The 18,340-nt window shown below is 42.2% G+C and overlaps 1 long non-coding RNA gene across 1 annotated transcript; it reads right to left on the reverse strand.

Moving 5' to 3' along the window:
• Nucleotides 1-574: 574 nt before the first annotated feature.
• LOC148125732 (uncharacterized) lies at nucleotides 575-15,362 on the reverse strand. Its single transcript, XR_015743678.1, has 3 exons — nucleotides 15,209-15,362; nucleotides 2,439-2,529; nucleotides 575-905 (listed from the first exon to the last, which is right to left on the reverse strand). It is a non-coding gene; the product is annotated as an uncharacterized LOC148125732 (long non-coding RNA).
• Nucleotides 15,363-18,340: the final 2,978 nt, after the last annotated feature.

Consider the following 18,340-nt stretch of genomic DNA (forward strand, 5'->3'; position numbering starts at 1 on the left):
CTCCATCTCCAGTCACTTTCAATCACTTAAACCTACAACCAGCTTGGACTCATATAGCACACATTATAGTATGCTTCACCATGGCTTGTTAGGAGGCATGGTGGCTGAATAGTTTAATGATGCTGGAGATGGTCTTTGCTCCAGCAGTTCGAAACCCAAGCACCATGTGATGGAGCGAGCTCCTGCCACTTGCCTCAGCTTCTGCTCACCTAGATGTTCAAAAACATGTTCTATTTGAGTAGATAAATAGGTATCACTTCAGTGATGAGCTGGTACTTTGTGCAGGCAATCAGATTCCTGCTGGCTCTGACCCTTCCCGGTTGTGACGCCCATTTGCAAGGTGACTCCAGTAGAGGGAGGGGGCCTTAGATGACACTGCAGAAAGAGGGTTATATTTCTGGTATGACGCTTATATTTCTGGTATGATGCTAGCTCACCATCCTGTGGTATACCTTGGGAAACCACAATAGAATTTGTAAATTACTAATCAAACTACTACTTTGCATTAACACTGTAGTCTCCTAGTTGTAACAGTACCATACACTAATAATAATAATACATGGCTTACTGTAAGGACCAGCCTCTCCGCTCTTCAAAAAATAAGTTTAGACTCTTGAAACTTTGTATTTCAAAAGGAATCTTTTTATTGAAGGAAGGTAAAAGCATGTCAAAATTCAAAGCAGGATCTGAGGTCCCTCAGGGCATGTGACTAGAATAAAGGGAATTAGAGACTCTTCCCAACAGTCCGATGTGGATTCCACCAATCCGCAGGTGAGAAGATGTTATTATACCAGCGTCTCTGAGAAAGCAGATAAGGGAAGTTTACCAGGGCTATCTTTCGCTGTTGCAATCCACATCCCCGTCTTTCCTTGCATCTCCCCAAGAGGTGAGAATTTTCCAGGCATCTGGGGAACCAGGCAATGGTTATAAATCATGTAAAAGGTCATACAAAAAACAATGTAAGAAATATGATATTTAGAATACATAGAGAGGAAAAGAATTAAATTTAATTGATAGAACATGGGATTTTATAATATAAATTTTCTACGGATTTTCAGTTAAGATAGTTAAAATCTCTATTAACTAAAATGCCTACTGGATACTTGAATATGTTTTATATTTATTTGTTATTTTCTGGCAGAGAGAAACCTGAAGGTAACCTAGGTAGTTGCAAAATATGCCTTTTTAGCATCAGTGACTTGTGACATGCAGTACAAAAACAAATTTAAAAGCTGATGTCAAAACTCTGGTACAGGTAAACTTTGACTTAGAACAACTTGTCTAATGACGTTCTGTAGTTATAATGGCACTAAAAAAGTGACTTATGACCATTTTTCACATTTACAACCATTGCAGAATCCCATGGTCATGTGATCAAAATCTGGGTGGGTGGTCGATCTGCAACAAAAAAGTCATGTGTTCCTGTTAGGGATACACCCTAGCAGAATCTGCACAGCAGTCAGGCAGGCAGGCAAAATATGTGAGATAAACGTTTTTGTGACACACACTTAAACTTACAATCATAGTTTATATGTATTATTTTACCCAAACTACCTTAGGGAACCTTGTTATTCCTAACATTCTCCCCTTTTGGGTAATACAATAACATATATATCTATTTACAACCTTAATCCATAGTCATCACAACTTTCTTTGTGTTTGACTTTGTATTTGACTAACAAGGTAACCTTGTTATTCCTAACAGTTCCTATGGCCTGACAAGCCAGGCTTACATAGACACTTTCAACAACATAGTTAGGCAAGCACTATTTAAGATCTGGAATAAAACTAAAAAATAGATATATTTTGAAATGCCAAATTGGATATCAACACTAGAGGCAGTAACACATCCAAACCTATTGAAACAAGCTATTACTTACAAAGATGCCTTAAATGGAGATGGAGAGTTAAAAACTAGATAGGACCTAAAGCAGCATAGGATGGATTTATTTAAATGTACAGAATGATTCTAGTTATATTCTATACATTCATCCAGTCTATGTGATTCTACTATTAATACATCTGTTTATATTAAAATATATTATTTAATTATTTGATTATGCTCACTATTTAACTTTATTATTTCACTACTAATCATATTATTTAAGCTTACTTAATAGTATCATTGTTTAATCTCTAATTTTCCTATTTTTAATAATTAATTCTTATTCATGTGTCCCATATTCCACTCTTCACATCTATCTGTATTAAAATATTACCCTTCATTATTTCATCATTATTTCATTGTTCAATATTTCAATATATTATTCTACTACCTTTCACAATACATACAAATTAATTCTAGTCATAGTTTTTGCTTGCATCCAGTCTATATAATTCTAATGCTAATACACATGTTTATGTTAAAATATGTTCTTAAAGAAAAATCTTTTTTTTCTCTTTTGTGTGTGTGTGTGTGTGTGTGTGTATGTACATACCTGTGTGTACCAGGGCCTTCTTGTTGACCTGGACTAGTCCCTGTAGTTTTCTTGGCAAGTTTTTTGGAAGCAGTTTGCCACTGCTCTCTTCCTAGGACAGAGAGAGAGAGTGACTGGCTCAGTGACATCCAACCAGTTTCTTAATTTAAAACATATTCATTTAAACAGAGCATAAACCTGCATGTGAATTTACCTGACAATTCCCTAGACGTACTCCTAAATAGGGAAAGTGGATTGAGCTCTGAGAGTGTAAATTGCCCAGGCACAATTACAAAAAAGGGTGACCAACTAATTTTCTTTTCAATAGGATTTACTTTCTAATAAATAATAGGATTCGTCTAGCAGAAATTCTATAGTTATGCTTATTTCTGAGAAGATAACAAATTCATATTAATTTTCAAAAACTCAAATATTCAATATGATGTGGCTTAAAAGGTAACCTTGAACAATATTTTGTATTTACCAGAGATACTATTATGAAATGGGGAAATTTTTAAAAATGAGACAGAAATGTCACATTGACTAGAATTAAAACATACTAAGGAAGGCATGCATATCAGGAAATACTGGCCTCCTTGAAGGTGAAGGTTCCCCTCGCACATATGTGCTAGTCGTTTCTGGCTCTAGGGGGCGGTGCTCATCTCCATTACAAAGCCAAAGAGCCAGCGCTGTCCGAAGAAGTCTCTGTGGTCATGTGACCAGCAGGACTAAACACCGAAGGCGCATGGAACACTGTTACCTTCCCACCAAAGTGTCCCTATTTTTCTACTTGCCTTTTTACATTCTTTCGAACTGCTAGGTTGGTGGAAGCTGGGACAAGTAACGGGAACTCACTCCATTACGCGGTGCTAGGCAGAAGTGGTTATTCAGCAGGTTATGAGCAGTTCTGGAGAACCAGTAGTGGAAATTTTGAGTAATTTGGAGAACCAGCAAATACCACCTCTGACTGGCCCCACCCCCATCTCTTCTCTGCCTCCCGAGTCCCGGCTGATCGGCTGGGTCTTCTTTTGTTGCCCTGTATAGGAGAACGGAGCTGGAAAGCAGGTTAGTGGGGTGGGGAGGGAATGGGATTTTGCAGTATCCTTGCCCCAGGAGTGGGAAGGGAATGGAGATTTTAGAGTATCCCTCCCCTGCCACGCCCACCAAGCCACGCCCACAGAACCAGTAGTAAATTTTTTTGAATCCCACCAATAATGCTAGGGATTCAAACCACCAGACTGCCCACCTTTCCGACCAACAAGCGCAGCGTCTTAGCCACTGAGCCACGGAGTCCCCTATACTGGCTTCATTATTTATTAAGATATTTTTAAAATAAAGCTAAAATATGGAGCAATTCATAATTTTGTAATATGTGCAAATCCACAACGAAGAATTTAGGACAGTGTTTCTTAACTTTAGCAACCTTATGATGGGTGGACTTCATGCTGGCTGGGGAATTCTGGGAATTAAAGTCCACCTATCTTAAAGTTGCTAAGGTTGAGCAAAACACGGATTTTAGGAGAGTTGTTTTTCTCATGCCTTAACCCTAACATTTGGTCAAGTTTAGAAGCTGAGCGTAGCTGGATCTGGTTTGTACGGAGAAGCAACACCTCCCATCCTCAGGCTGCAGGTGAGACTGAAAAAATATCCTGGAAGGAAGCAAGGAAAACCATTTCTGAAACATTGCTGAGAAGCTTCATAGATGTATCCTAAGCATCTTTAGTAGTTGAATTCCCCTTTAGTTTTTCCTGTAGGCTATCTTCTACTGCCATCTGCAGGTTAATAAAAACATTGCAACAAATTACCATTCTGCTGCAGCCACACCCACAATATATACAGTATATCTCAATTTTTTTCGCTGTGGGTGAGGAGAGGTGGCTGTCATCAGAGAATATCAAAACCCACCAGGTCAGGATGTGGAACTATGTGGTTATCCCGTCCCAAAACAAATGCATGACCAACCAGTCATCTTTTCAAAATAAACAATGCATTTCAACACAATTTTTTTTTCAGGTCATAGGAAAAGCATTCTCCCTCATAATGTTTCCTGAATTTCTGTGGAATTCAGCTTGCCAGCTGTGACTACCCGAAGGCCACAGGTGATGTGAAGAGTTGCAGACATTCTCGCAGGTATTTATATATTTCTTCTCTTCACAGGGATCAGGAACACTCAATTCTGTGTAGAAGTATTTGTACGTCAAAGTAGATGCAGACCTTTGATCATACAATCACTGTCATCTCTGTAACTTTTTTGAACCATCCCCTGCCTAGATCTTGGATTGGCTTAGAATAGAATTTCACATCTAACCTATAACCGCTCTCCAGTAAATGCTTTGGTATTTTTCTTAATTGCTGTTTTTGTATCCTATAACACCGTAAATCATCCCACCTTGTAATTTTTCTCTTCTGCTTGTGTGAAATGGCTTCAAAAACAGCACTCTTCCTCTCCCCCTCCCATATTTGAGATGAAAATTATTTTAAAATATCAATTACCTTCAAATAAATGGCTCTGCTTTACGGGTTTTTATAAACTGTGTAATGCCAACCCTCTTTCAGAAGAAAGAAAGAAATGTGGCCAGTGTTCAGGCAGGAAAGTAACAAGGAACAAAAGACTGCAATCCTTCCTTGGTGTCACTAATTGTTCGTTTACCTTTTATTTATTTTTAGCAGGGACACCCAGGCCAAGCCAAGCCAAAAAGATGTCAGACTTTCATTATACATTCATAACTACCATCTTGATTTAAAAAAAAAAAAAAAAACCCTTTGTGGATATCCCCTGAATATAATAACAAATCTCTGAACGTAAACTTTTGCAAAAGCTCGCTTGAATTAGAATGTGTTTGGCAGCGCTTCCAATTTTGCTTACAGAGAACAATTCCAGACCTCAGATGACTATAGCATAGCTTAACATTTTTTAAAAAAATCCAGCACAAGAATACAAAACAGCATGTGTCTATTTCTAGACAATGTATTTCATATTTTACGTTTTCTATCAGGAGATGCAATTTTGCAAGTAGAGGGGATTTTTAGATATTTTCTGCCATCTAGAGCATCATTCAGATAATGCACATAAAATAATTTATATAGATGGGCAGATTTCTCCTAAAGACATCTGTATCCGAGACTTTAATCCAGTGTTTCTCAATTTTGGCGTCTTTAAGAAGCATGCTGGCTTGGGAACTCTGGAACCCACATTTAAGTGGTCCAGGTTCAAAAACACTGGTTAGGTCATTACAATTCCAATCAGATATGTGTGTGACGAAGGTTAAATGCCAATGAAGCTTAAAACTGGATATCCCAAGAATCAAAGGAATGAGATCTATAGAAATTATATTGAAAATCAATTGACCATTTTAGAATAAAGCCTTTCTTATTTACTTTTGGTTAGGGGAATCAACCGTGCCCATTGTTCTCTGGAGTTCTAAATGAGCTGGCAGATGTGATCTCAGAACCATTGAACCATATTTTTCAAAGATCCTGGAGAACCGAGGAACTACCAGAGGACTGGAAAACAGCTGATGGGATTTCCAGTAGCCCTCACATCCATAATTATGAAGTGTTTTGAAAGACTGGTCTTAAAATATATACAGAATTGCCTCCCATCAAACCTTGACACTGAACCATCTGGAGCAATGGTCACCAACCGTGAGCCATGAGAAAACTTTGGTGGGCCACAGAGAAATCTCACCCACAGAGCACCCCCCCCAAAGCAATTAATCCAGGCTGGCAGAAACACAAGGCTGCGCTGCCCACATGGCCTGCAGGGACCCTCCCCGTTCACTCACTCCTTACCCGGTAAGCTTGCCTGCTAAATTTCTACTTTTCCTTTTTCCGACCATTATCTGTTCTGCTGTGCCAGGAGATTTAGATTAGCTAGGAAGCAGCAGGAAATAGTTGGATTTCTTGCTTTCTAGCTAGTCTTTAGATCTTTGGCTCTGCTTTTAAGTACAGCCGAACCTCCCCTAGGACTGAAGGTTTGCTTGCAAGCAAATTCAGTGCAGACTCAGTGCAAGCAAATTTGAGAGACTGAGCTAGCCAATGGCGGATAGATAGATCATTCAATGATTCTGTGAGCAACTCAATCTGCCTGCTTTGCCTGATTTGGGGGAAAAGTTGCTCTTTTTTAAAAAGAAAAAAATCAATATTTACATGCATGGTGTGTTGTGAGTTAATTTTATGAGTTTGCTTGCAAGCAAATTTTATGTGACAGACCGAGCTAGCCAAGAGCAGCTAGATAGATCTCTGAATGAATCTGTGATTCTGTGAGCAACTCAATCTGCCTGCCTGCTTTGCCTGATTTTGGGTAAAAGTTGCTCTTTTTTAAATAAAAAATTCAATATTTATATAAATATTTATATTATTTACATACAAGCCAGGCTCAGCCAGTCACATGACCACCAAGCCACACCCACAAATTAGGTCACACCCACAGAACCAGTTAGTGGTCCCTGGGATCTAAAATTATGAATTTGGTGGTCCCTGAGGTCCAAAAGGTTGGTGACCCCTGATCTGGAGCATAGCGGGAGCTAGGTAAGGATGCTTTTTGTTGATTACAGCTCAGCTTTTAATACCATCATTCCAGATACACTGATTAAGAAGTTGCTAGAAATGGGCCTCTCCTCTCACATCTGCTGTTGGATAAAGGACTTTCTTACTAACAGACCCCAAACTGTTAGGATTGGCAGCTATTTTTCCTCCACTGTTGCTCTGACTACTGGCTCTCCACAGGGTTGTATGCTGAGCCTCCTTTTGTATTCACTGTACACCTACAACTGTGCTCCCTCTTGTCCCACTAACTCTATAATAAAATTTGCAGACAACATGTTGAGGTAATACCCCATTAGAAGAATGAGCGCATACAGGGAGACGTATTGAGAGAAGTGAAGAATAATATACACACAGCACACAGATACACTGTACAGTAAATGTAGGTTTTTACTTCCCATAAAGATTTAAGCAAAGTTCAAGATAAGCAGTCCAAAGTCATTCACAGGTAAGTCAGTCAGTTTTCAGCCCAGGGATAATCCAATAACAAAGTCCAGTGTCAAAACAGTTAAGTATCAGACTTACATCAAATCCAAGAATAGCAGTCAATTAGGAGGAATGGCAAAACTCTCCAACAGAAGGAAACTGAGACTTCTTCTGAGACTAAGACACACTCCAGAAACACCAGAACAGGAACTAAACAACCCAGGTTTCTGGCTTTATCTTATGGCCGTTTGAGAAACCACACCCAATTACACTTTTAGCATTCCCTTAAAGAGACAGTATTAAAATGTCTATCCTGGTTTATATATTTCCAACCCAAATACCTGTTAGGTGACTTATATTCCTAATACAACATCACGTTGGTGGGACTCATATCAGGAGAAGACGAGATGGCTATAGGTCAGAGGTTCTCAGATTGGTCTTGTGGTGCAAGAGTCATAACCTCGCCCTGAACATCAAAAAGATTATAGACTTCAAAAGATGCAAAGCAGAGCCTCTCTCACTATACATCAATGGAGATTGTGTGGAAAGAGTTCATAGTTTTAAATTTCTGGGAACTCATATTTCCAACAACCTTACTTGGTCGGTCCACACTATGGCCATTACAAAGAAGGCCTAACAGCACCTGCACTTTCTGAGGTTGCTGAAAAAGAGTGGTCTGGGTGAGAAGTTGCTGGTTACTTTTTACCATTCTACCATCGAGAGCATTTTGGCATACTGTGTAACGGTGTGGTATCCTGGATGCTCTGTAGTGGATAAGAAGATGCTCCAAGGAGTTATAAACACAGCACAAAAAATCATCGGTTGCTCTCTTTCTTCTTTGGAAGAGATTGCGAAGACCAGACTCCTCTCTAGAGCACTAAAAATCTCCACAGACCATTCTCATCCTGGTCATTAATATTTGGAACTGTTACCATCAAGGAGACGCTATAGGTGTCTTAAAATGAGGACTAATAGACTGAGAATCAGTTTCTTTTCCAAGGCAATAATTGTCTTGAATCAAACAATGCATATGTGATTTAGTCCTATGTATATTAGTGGCATTTTTAAACTATCTAACTTACTATATGTTTTAGATAAGTTTTAGACTAAGTTGTTTATTATTATTATTATTATTATTATTATTATTATTATTATTATTATTATTATATACTTTAGTGTGATTGTGATGTGGTGTTTGGGACACTGTGCTGGAGTAGCTTTCAAATTTCATTGTATTTGTAGAATGCAATGACAATAAAGGTATTCTATTCTATTCTATTCTATTCTATTCAAGGCTAGTTGTTCAACCTCCCGTTTGTATGCAGATTCATCATTGTCTCGAATAAGACCAATCACTGTTGTATCATCTGCAAACTTCAGTTCTTTAACAGAGGGATCTTTTGAGATGCAGTCATTGGTATATAGTGAGAAGAGAAGCACAAAGCCCTGGGGGATTGTACAGGTATCTGATGTGATTTTGCCTAGCTTCACCTGCTGCTTCCTGTCTGTTAGGAAGCTTATGATCCATTTACAAATGCGGTCAGGTACAGCTAGCTGATTTAGTTTAGTTAGAAGACTATATGGAATGATGGTATTGAATCAGGGGTGGTGTCGCCTAATTTGTGGGTGTGGCTTGGTGGTCATGTGACTGGGTAGGCATGGCTTGTATGTAAATATTATAACTATTTATTGATTTATTGATTTTTTTTAATTAAAAAAGAGCAACTTTTACCCAAAAGCAGGCAAAGCAGGCAGGCAGATTGAGTTGCTCACAGAATCACAGATTCACGTAGAGGTCTATCTATCTTCAATCAGCTACCTGAGTCTGCACTGAAAAACAGAAGCTTCAGTCCTAAGAAAGGTTCAGCTCTGCTTTTAGATTAGTTAGAAAGCAAGAAATCCAAGGATTTCCTGCTTTCGAGCTAATCTAAATCTCCCAGCAGAGCAGAACAGCTGATGGTTGGGGGGGGGGGAGGAAAAATAGAAACTTACCAAACCAGGCAAGTTGGATGGCTTGCATGCCAGGTAAGGAGTGAGTGGGTGGGGTGGGGCCAGCCAGTGGAGCGATTTGCCGGTTCTCCAAACTGCGACAATCAACATGTGCATGTGCATCATTTGCAAGAAATCATCTGGACAGCTGACAAGCACTGCGCGCGGGTGCGCAGCGCTTGAAAATCCTCTTGTTTCCTGCTTTTTCAATCTCAGCTGTGCCACACAAAGCAGCTGAGGAGGGAAAAGCAGGGAATAAAGGACAGCCTAGAGCCCGGGCAAGCGAGTGGGCCAAACACCGAACCAGTTCGGTGTCAGCTGCTCTACACAGCTACCAGTTCTATAGAACTCTGCCGAACAGGTAGCATCCTGCCCCTGTATTGAATACTGAAAAAAGTCTACGAAAAGGACCTTTGTAAAAAGGTCTTTGAAGATTCAAGATGTTGTAGGATGTAGTGCAGAGTCATATTAACAGCATCATCTGTTGATCTATATTTGCTCAATGGGCCAATTGCAAGGAGTCTTAACAGCAGATCCGTGATGGTTTTCAGGTGGGCCAGCACTAGCCTTTCAAAGGTCTTCATAACTACAGATGTTAGAGCAACTGGTCTGAAGTCATTCAGTTCCTTGATGGAAAGTTTCTTTGGCCCTGGGATGATAGCAGAGCATTGAAGCAAGAAGGAACATAGCACATCTCTAGTGATTTATTAAAGATGTGGGTGAAGATGGGGGCCAGTTGGTCAGCACAAGCTTTTATGTAAGAAGGAGTTATCTTGTCTGGGCCTGGTGCTTTTCCTGGCTTTTGTCCATGAAATAGAGCTTGCACCTCATTCTCTGTATGGAGTGGGGAGGTCCAATGGGATGGGGTAAGTTGGAGGCTCGGCTGTTGTTGGTGTGTCTGAGATGGGGATTGTGGAGATAGGTGGCTGTATTTTCTTTTCAAACCTGCAGTAAAACACATTCAGGTCATCTGCTTGTTGTTGATTTCCTTCTGCCTGGGAAGGAGGTTTGGTGAAGCCAGTGATGTTTTTAAGAGTTTTCCACATGTTTGCTGGTTCATTTGTTGAGAATTGATTCTTTAACTTTTCAGAGTAGCTCTGATTTCCCTTGTTAATATGTTTCTGGCCTGATTATTCTATTGTCTTTCCTGTAGGCTTCCCCTTTGGTACAATGTAGCTGCTTAAGTTTAGCTGTGAACCAAAGTTTATTGTTACTGTATAATTCTCTGGTTTCTGGATGGCACACATAGATCTTCACAAAAACTGATATATGATCTTTCAGTATCCGTGAGTTCATCCAAGTGTGCAGAGGTATCTTCAAACACATTCCAATCAGTGCAGTCAACACAAGCCTGTAGCTTTAGCTTTGCCTCCTCAGTCCAAGTCTTCACCGATTTAATTGTTGGTTTCATGATTTTAAGTCTTTGTCTGTAAGCAGGTACAAGGCGAATCATACAATGATCAGTGTTCCCCACCTTCTTCTTCTTCTTCTTCTTTTTCTTCAGCGTTTGTCTCGCGCTCGGGCGAGGTCCGCTAATGTCCTTGAGTACTGTTTCCACACCTCTCTGTCTGCCACGTGTGTCGGGTCTGCCTTCGCGATCTCTAGATCGGCCTTGATCGTGTCCATCCAGCGTTGTTTAGGTCTACCACGCGGTCTCGCTCCTCCGACAGTCACCTTCATTACAGATTTGATGATGGATTCTTCCTTGGCGCGGCTCACGTGGCCGAACCATCGTGAGCCGGACTGCCTCATGACCGTGGGGATGGGCACGACGTTGAACCGTCTACGCACTTCTTCGCTCCTGACGCGATCGAGTAGGGTGAGGCCTACCGACCATCGGAGCATTCGCATCTCCATTATCTGGAGTCTGCTTTCGACTTCTTTGGTCGGGTCGGCCAGCACTCTGCGCCATATATGGCCACGGGCACCACAGAGTTATAGATTTTCGCCTTCAGGCGCATCGGCATCTTCTTGTCACAGAGGACGCCTGTGACGGACTTCCATTGCCCCACGCTGCATTGATCCTGGCTGCCACCTCAGTTTGTAGTAGGCCTTCTTCCCCAAGAGTAGTTCCCAGGTACTTGAAGGTGGAGGCGCGCGGTAGCTCCTGCCCGTTCACGTGGATGGAGCCTGTCATTTCATTGTCAGTGGTCAGGTATTCGGACTTCTTTAGGTTCAGCCGGGAGCGAACTGCTCGAGGCGGTCGTGCCACTGTTGGACTCGGTGCTCTAGTTCAGCCTTGCACAGGTTGGCCAGGAACACATCATCGGGCGTAGAGCAGCGTCCATGGGGCGGGCGGTACAGGTCGTGTGTAATTGTGTCCATCACCAGAATGAACAGCAGTGGTGAGAGAGCAGAGCCCTGGTGTACGCCGACGGTAATATTAAACTCCTCTGATATCCCAGCTGCCGCTTACACGGCTTTGTGACATCTGTATAGGAGTTGGACCCATTGTACGAGCAGCTCAGGCACGCCGTGGTCTCGCAGTGCGTACCAGATGAGATCGTGCGGGACTCGGTCAAGGCCTTTTCCAAGTCTAGGAAGGCGGTGTGGAGCGGGATTTTCTTCTCTCTGTGAGCCTCCATCAGCATCCGCACACATCGAAGATGGCGTCGGTGGTGCCGCAGTTCTTGATGAATCCAGCCTGGTTGACGCTGATGTCGACGGGGTGTCCCGAATGCGCTTATCAGGGACGCGTTCAAAGATCTTCATAGTGTGTGACAGTAACCTGACCGGTCTCAGTAGTTGGAGCAGTCCGCTGGGCTGCCCTTTCCTTCCAGATCGGAACAGTGGTGCTGCGGTACCAGTCGTGTGGCACTTTTCCCGTGGAGGCGATGTTGTTGAACAGCTCGCACAGCCACAATGCCGAGCCCGGTAGTGCCTTTTTCAGAAGTCGGCAGGGATGTCGTCTGGTCCTGTTGCCTTACCGTTTTTTCATGGCCTTGATGGCGTCGGCGACCTCGCTGGCATAAATGCCTGAGACTGGGCCTTCAACTGGGTCACCTCGCTGGGTTCGTGGGTGTGGAACTCCTCGGTGGAGATCTTCTCGAAGTATTGCCGCCACCTCTCCGCAGCGCCTCTGGGGTTGACGATCAAATTTCCCCTTCGTCGTTGATCCCATGAAACTGGTCAATGTCCAGGGTCTTCCTGTGTCTGCTTTTGGCTAGGCGGTAGATCTCATTCTCGCCTTCTCGCGTGTTCAGCTTCGTAGATGTCATCGTAGTGGGAGCTTCTGGCTGTCGCTACTGCTTTCTTGGCTGCCTTTTTGGCCGCCTTTGTATTCGCAGAGCTTCTGCTGGTCTTGTCCTGAAGAAAGGCCTTGTAGAGCCGTTTCTTCAGGTGTACGGCATCTTGTACTTCCGGTGTCCAGAGCCATGTATCTCGTTCGATCGTCTCCGTCCTGGCTTGGTGCAACCAAGCTGTTGGCAGCCGGCAGTGTGAACAGTGCTCTTCAGCATGGACCACGCTTCCTGTGGCCCGTCGACCATCTGCGGGAACTGCTCCGGTTTGATGAGGGTCCCGCCATCTTCTTCTGGTTCCACCACTTGATTCGTGGCTGGTCTGCATTTCTTTTGTCAATCCTGGTCTTGGGCTTGCTGATCCTGATCTTCGCCATCAGCGGCCTGTGCTGACTGCTCGATTCGTACGGTACGCCTGGCGTTGAGCACGTTTTAGCGGCTCTTCGTCGTGCGATGATGTAGTCGATCTGTGTGTGTGTGGCTCCGTTTCTGCTATGGTAGGTGAGGAGTTGAGATTCTCGCCTAATGAAGCAGGTATTCGTGATGGTCATATCATGGGAGTCGGCAAAGTCCAGGATCCTCTGGCCATTCTCATTCGTATCGCCTGTGCCGTGCCCACCGTGGCACTGGTGTCCGTTTTTGTCCCGCCCTACATGACCATTCAGGTCGCCCGAGATGATGATGTCGTCTTCGTGTGGGATCTGCCTGAGTTGGATGTCGAGCAGTTCCCAGAAGGTATCCTTCTCCTCCTCGTGACATCCGGTCTGAGGGGCGTGGCGGACAAGATGTGGGCGCTGCCTCTCGGTCGCTACGACGATTATCATCAGTCGTTCTGTGAGGCGCTTAACTTCTGCGACGGAACTTTGCCAGCTTGGACTGACAACCACAGCTACACCGCCGCGGTTTTCCTTACAGCTGGTGTATATGATCTTGTAGCCGTCTATAGTCGTAGCCTTGTTGCCCTTCCAGCGAGTTTCCTGGAGGCAGCAGATGTCCAGCTTCCTGTCCCGCATGGCCCTGACGATCTCGGTCGGCGTCCAGTCAGCGAATCCACGTTCCAGGTGGCCACCTTGAGCGTCTGGCAGTCCTCTGTTCCCGCTTGCATTTTTTCACACGGCCGTGCTTTCCGCGTGGACCATTTCGTTGATTTTTGGCGCAGGCCAATGGTCTCCTGCGCCCGTCGGTTCCCGAACGCGGTAGCATTGGACGTGTGTTTTGTAGTGGACGTTTCCATCATGTTGATGCGGCATTTGAGTACTCCAGCCGGCCTGTCGCGTGGGCCTGTCGTCGGAGGGTCTGCTCTCAGTTACGGTCAGCGTTTGACGGCTTCGCGCATCCAGGGGACACCACTTGGAGGTGGCAGACCGCTTGTCCCCCGATCAGTGTTCCCCACCTGCTTGTGGTAAAGACCAATAAGCATCTTTTAATGTTGTGTAGCAATGGTCTAAAGTATTCTTGCCTCTTGTGAGAAAATTGACATGCTGAAAATATTTTGGTAGCTCTTTCCTTAAGTTTGCTTTATTAAAATATCCTAAAATAAATTTGAAATGAATCTAGGTGTTTAACTTCAGCCCAGATAATCTGGTCAGCTAGAGTTCGTAATGCATTGTCTACACAAGCTTGTGGAGAAACAATTAGGAGAAATGAGGAGAATAGAATGGTTTGCAATTGATAATTAACGTCTTTAAGTCCACATCACAGAATTTCTTTAGTATAGTTATATCTCAGGACCAGCGGCTGATAATATATAAACATAAGCCTCCTCCCTTCTTTTTACCAGATGTTCCGATGAGCTGCATGGTTTTCTGCCTCATCGTGGCAGCAGCCTGAGCAACACCTGAGCTCCAGGTCTAGCGGAGCACAAACCATGGTTGCCACCTGCTTCAGAGCCACAGGATGAGCTGAGGAAGAAAGGGGCCCTTGGCTGCAAGGTTGCCTGGCACCATGGGGAGGGCTAGGGCTAGCAAGAGTGCACCGGAAACATCTCCAGGTACCCAGAGACAGAACTCCCGGCCCTCGCTGGCTCAGCTAATCTGCGGACCACAGTTAAGGGGCCGAGCAGTCATTTGACCAGGGAAGGGAAAGGCTGCCTCCTATGCTGGCCATACCCACCCCCTTCACTAGGCCCATTAATTTACAAATGTATTTTTTTTAAAAAAAATCATATTAGTGGTTCTTGGGATTTAAAGTTATGAATTTAGTGGTCCCTGAGGTCTGAAAGGTTGGCAACCCACTGCTCTCACAAGAGAGTATTTCTAATACATGTATATTCAGGCTCTTCCTAAAAGCTTCCAGAAATGGGGCATCCATAACTTCTGGAGGCAATTTAAATTTAAAACCTACAAACTATAATAATATACACTAATCTCCAAGATAAAAGCAAGGAAACACAACTTTCTAGAATGCTTTGTGTAGATGCTGGCTAGTATTTCTACAAATAGTTTCAACGCAAACGCAAACAAACTTTATCTTTGCAAAGTACTGTACTTACAATAGTTTGGGAAGTATCGTACTTAAAAAGCAGAGCAAAGTACTTACAAACAAACAATACAATACTATAGAATACCCCCCAAAATATTTCAAAACACTTACAGAAGGAATTCTAGCACTCAATGTTTACTTGTCATAGTCCTCAAGCCCGTGCAGCACCAAAACAAAAACTCTGTGCCAGGCTGGCTGCAAAGGTCACTGGATCCTTTTTGGCCTTGTGACCAGGGAGACAAAACAAACTGCCGGCTTCAGGAAAGTGCATGTCGTAACCCCAAACGGCCCAGACAAGACAATTAAAAATGGCAGCTGCTGCAGCGGTGATTGAATCCAAGACAGATGGCTACATTGATCACAGATTTGAATTTCTAATGCAAGTATCCCTTCTGAATAAATTCATTCTTGTGAAAATTTGCCAAAAGAACATTCATACTTGGGGGATTTACTGGTAAAGGGATTTACTGTCCAGCATGCATACACTGACCAGTTTTGAATTTCAGATTCTAGCCTGTATTCTTACAGACCAGTTCACAGAGTTAATATCAGGAATTCTAGGGTGAAGTTAGACACTGTGATGCAGTTAAGCTCCCTACTGCACAATTGGCTGAAGAGAATTCAGCCTCCACAAAGTTTTCTTGACATCTTTTGCTGCTTGTTTCCTGTCGGCTGCAATAGAAATGGCGGGGGGAGGGGCAATGTTGGTATTTTGGAGGGGAAGGGTGCTGGAGAATGAAGACGTTTTCTGTTTGAACTAAAAAGGAGGGGAAGCTTTCCTACTTAGTAGTATCTCTACTAAGCCAAGGTCAAACGTCAAGGCATACCAGATGAGTGAGAAACCACCTGAAGATGTATCCGTGACATTATACACACCTCAGATTGGATGACCAGTCAGAACTCTTGGGGGAGGGAACCTGGGATAACTTTCAATATGTAATATTCGCGCCTATTTGCCTCAGATCTTGCTTTTTTGTTGCTATCACTTCAAACTCAGTAAAAGTACTTTTTCTCTACATATATGGAGTTGAAGGATTCCTTTCTTGGGTTTTGAATGAGGCATACCTGACAAGAACATATTGTGGAGCCCTTCTGGAATCCACAGACCCAAGAATTAGAAAACAAACGTATTTGTGCTTCTGTCCCTAAGTCTCAAATAAATGCCAGATTATGTGTTATGGCAGACATTAAACCCACTAATTTTACTTTAAGCAAGGGAACCAGAAAATTGTTGCCTTTAAAGATCAGTTTAACATTTTAATGAGATAAACTATAATCATCCTTGACTGGTAAATTGTAAATATTCTTGTGAGCATGAAGATTGTCTTTTAACAATAAGTTATGCCCTTTTTTCCTCAATTCCGTTTTGGGCAGCAATGGTAGTGCCCATATGCTTGGAAAGTAACATTACCCATTCTACAGGTGAAACTCAAAAAATTAGAATATCGTGCAAAAGTTCATTTATTTCAATAACGCAACTTAAAAGGTGAAACTAATATATGAGATAGATTCATTGCATGCAAAGCAAGATAGTTCAAGCTGTGATTTGTCATAATTGTGATGTTTATGGCTTACACCTCATGAAAACCCCAAAATCCACAATCTCAGAAAATTAGAATATTACATGCAATCAATAAAACAAGGATTGTACCTAGAACAGTATCAGACCTGTGAAAAGTATAAGCATGCATCTGTACTCAGTACTTGGTTTGGGCCCCTTTTGCAGCAATTACTGCCTCAATGCGGCGTGGCATGGAAGCTATCAGCCTGTGGCATTGCTGAGGTGTTATGGAAGACCAGGATGCGTCAGCATCCCCATAAAGCTCGTCTGTGGAAGGAAGCATGAAGTGCTCCAAAATCTCCTGGTAGATGGCTGCATTGACCCTGGACTTAATGAAGCACAGTGGACCAACACCCGCAGATGACATGGCTCCCCAAATCAATGCAGACTGTGGAAACTTCAGGCTGGACTTCAAGCATCTTGCAGTGTGTGCCTCTCCATTCTTCCTCCAGACTCTGGGTCCTTGGTTTCCAAATGAGATGCAAAAGTTGCTCTTATCAGAAAAGAGGACTGTGGACCACTGAGCAACAGTCCAGGTCTGGTCTTCTTTAGCCCAGGTAAGATGTTTCTGACGTTGTTTGTTTTTCAGGAGCGGCTTGACAAGAGGAATATGGCATTTGTAGCCCATGTCCAGGATCCATCTGTGTGTGGTGGCTCTTGATGCACTGACTCCAGCCTCAGTCCACTCCTTGTGAAAGTCCCCAATACTTTTTAAAAAAAATTTTTTTATTGGTTTTTAAAACAAACATAAACAAAACATAAAAACATCAAATCATCTTCCATATATGTACATACAGTGTGCTGGTTGGTTTACAACTTGTTTTGTGATTCCATTTCATAGTCTTCAATTATAATTACAATGTATATAATCTTGTATTTTCAATCAATATATTAAATACATTAATATCATTATTAATCAATCATTCGACTATACTTTTTTCATTCATGTTTTCCAAAATGATATTTTACTTAATTTGTTTTATAACAATTGGTATCATCATCCCAGATCTATCCTAGAATCATTTTGTAGATATAATTAGAAAAGAATACATCTTTATATATTTATTATTTTCTAAAAGTCTACATATTTCATTACTATATTTTATTGCCTAACCATTGATAGAATAGATCCCAAATTTTATGAAATTGTTTATCATCTTGTTCTCTAATTTCAATTGTCAATCTACTCATTTCAGCACATTCCAATATTGTAATGAGTCTATCTCATATATTAGGTTCACCTTTTAAGTTGCATTACTGAAATAAATGAACTTTTGCATGATATTCTAATTTTTCAAGTTTCACCTGTAACTGTATAAACAACTATTTCAAAATAGTAGGCCAAAAGTGCACTTTTTAATTTTTAATTTGCTTCTCAAGTATATGCTGGCTACGAAATCTGGGAGTTGAAGTCACACACATTTTCAGGTTGCCAAGATTGAGAAACATTGCTCTAAAGTCATTTACACTTGAAATAAGTTTATAATTTATTTTCCTTTACCTTTCAGAATGGCAAGCAAATTAAATACATGGTTTGAACGAATTATAAACAAGCTTGGTCACTGCCATCAGCCTACTAAAGATTTAGAAAAGACCCATTCTCCCAAGTAACTCATAATCTATTGGAGCTTTCACAAAAGCACAACTTGATCAATTACTTGTAATTAGCTTCACTGTGCTTT

The sequence above is a fragment of the Pseudonaja textilis genome, chromosome 4 (genome assembly GCF_049901715.1).
Source record: "Pseudonaja textilis isolate UNSWEBS1 chromosome 4, rPseTex1.2, whole genome shotgun sequence".
NCBI classification, from domain to species: domain Eukaryota; kingdom Metazoa; phylum Chordata; class Lepidosauria; order Squamata; family Elapidae; genus Pseudonaja; species Pseudonaja textilis.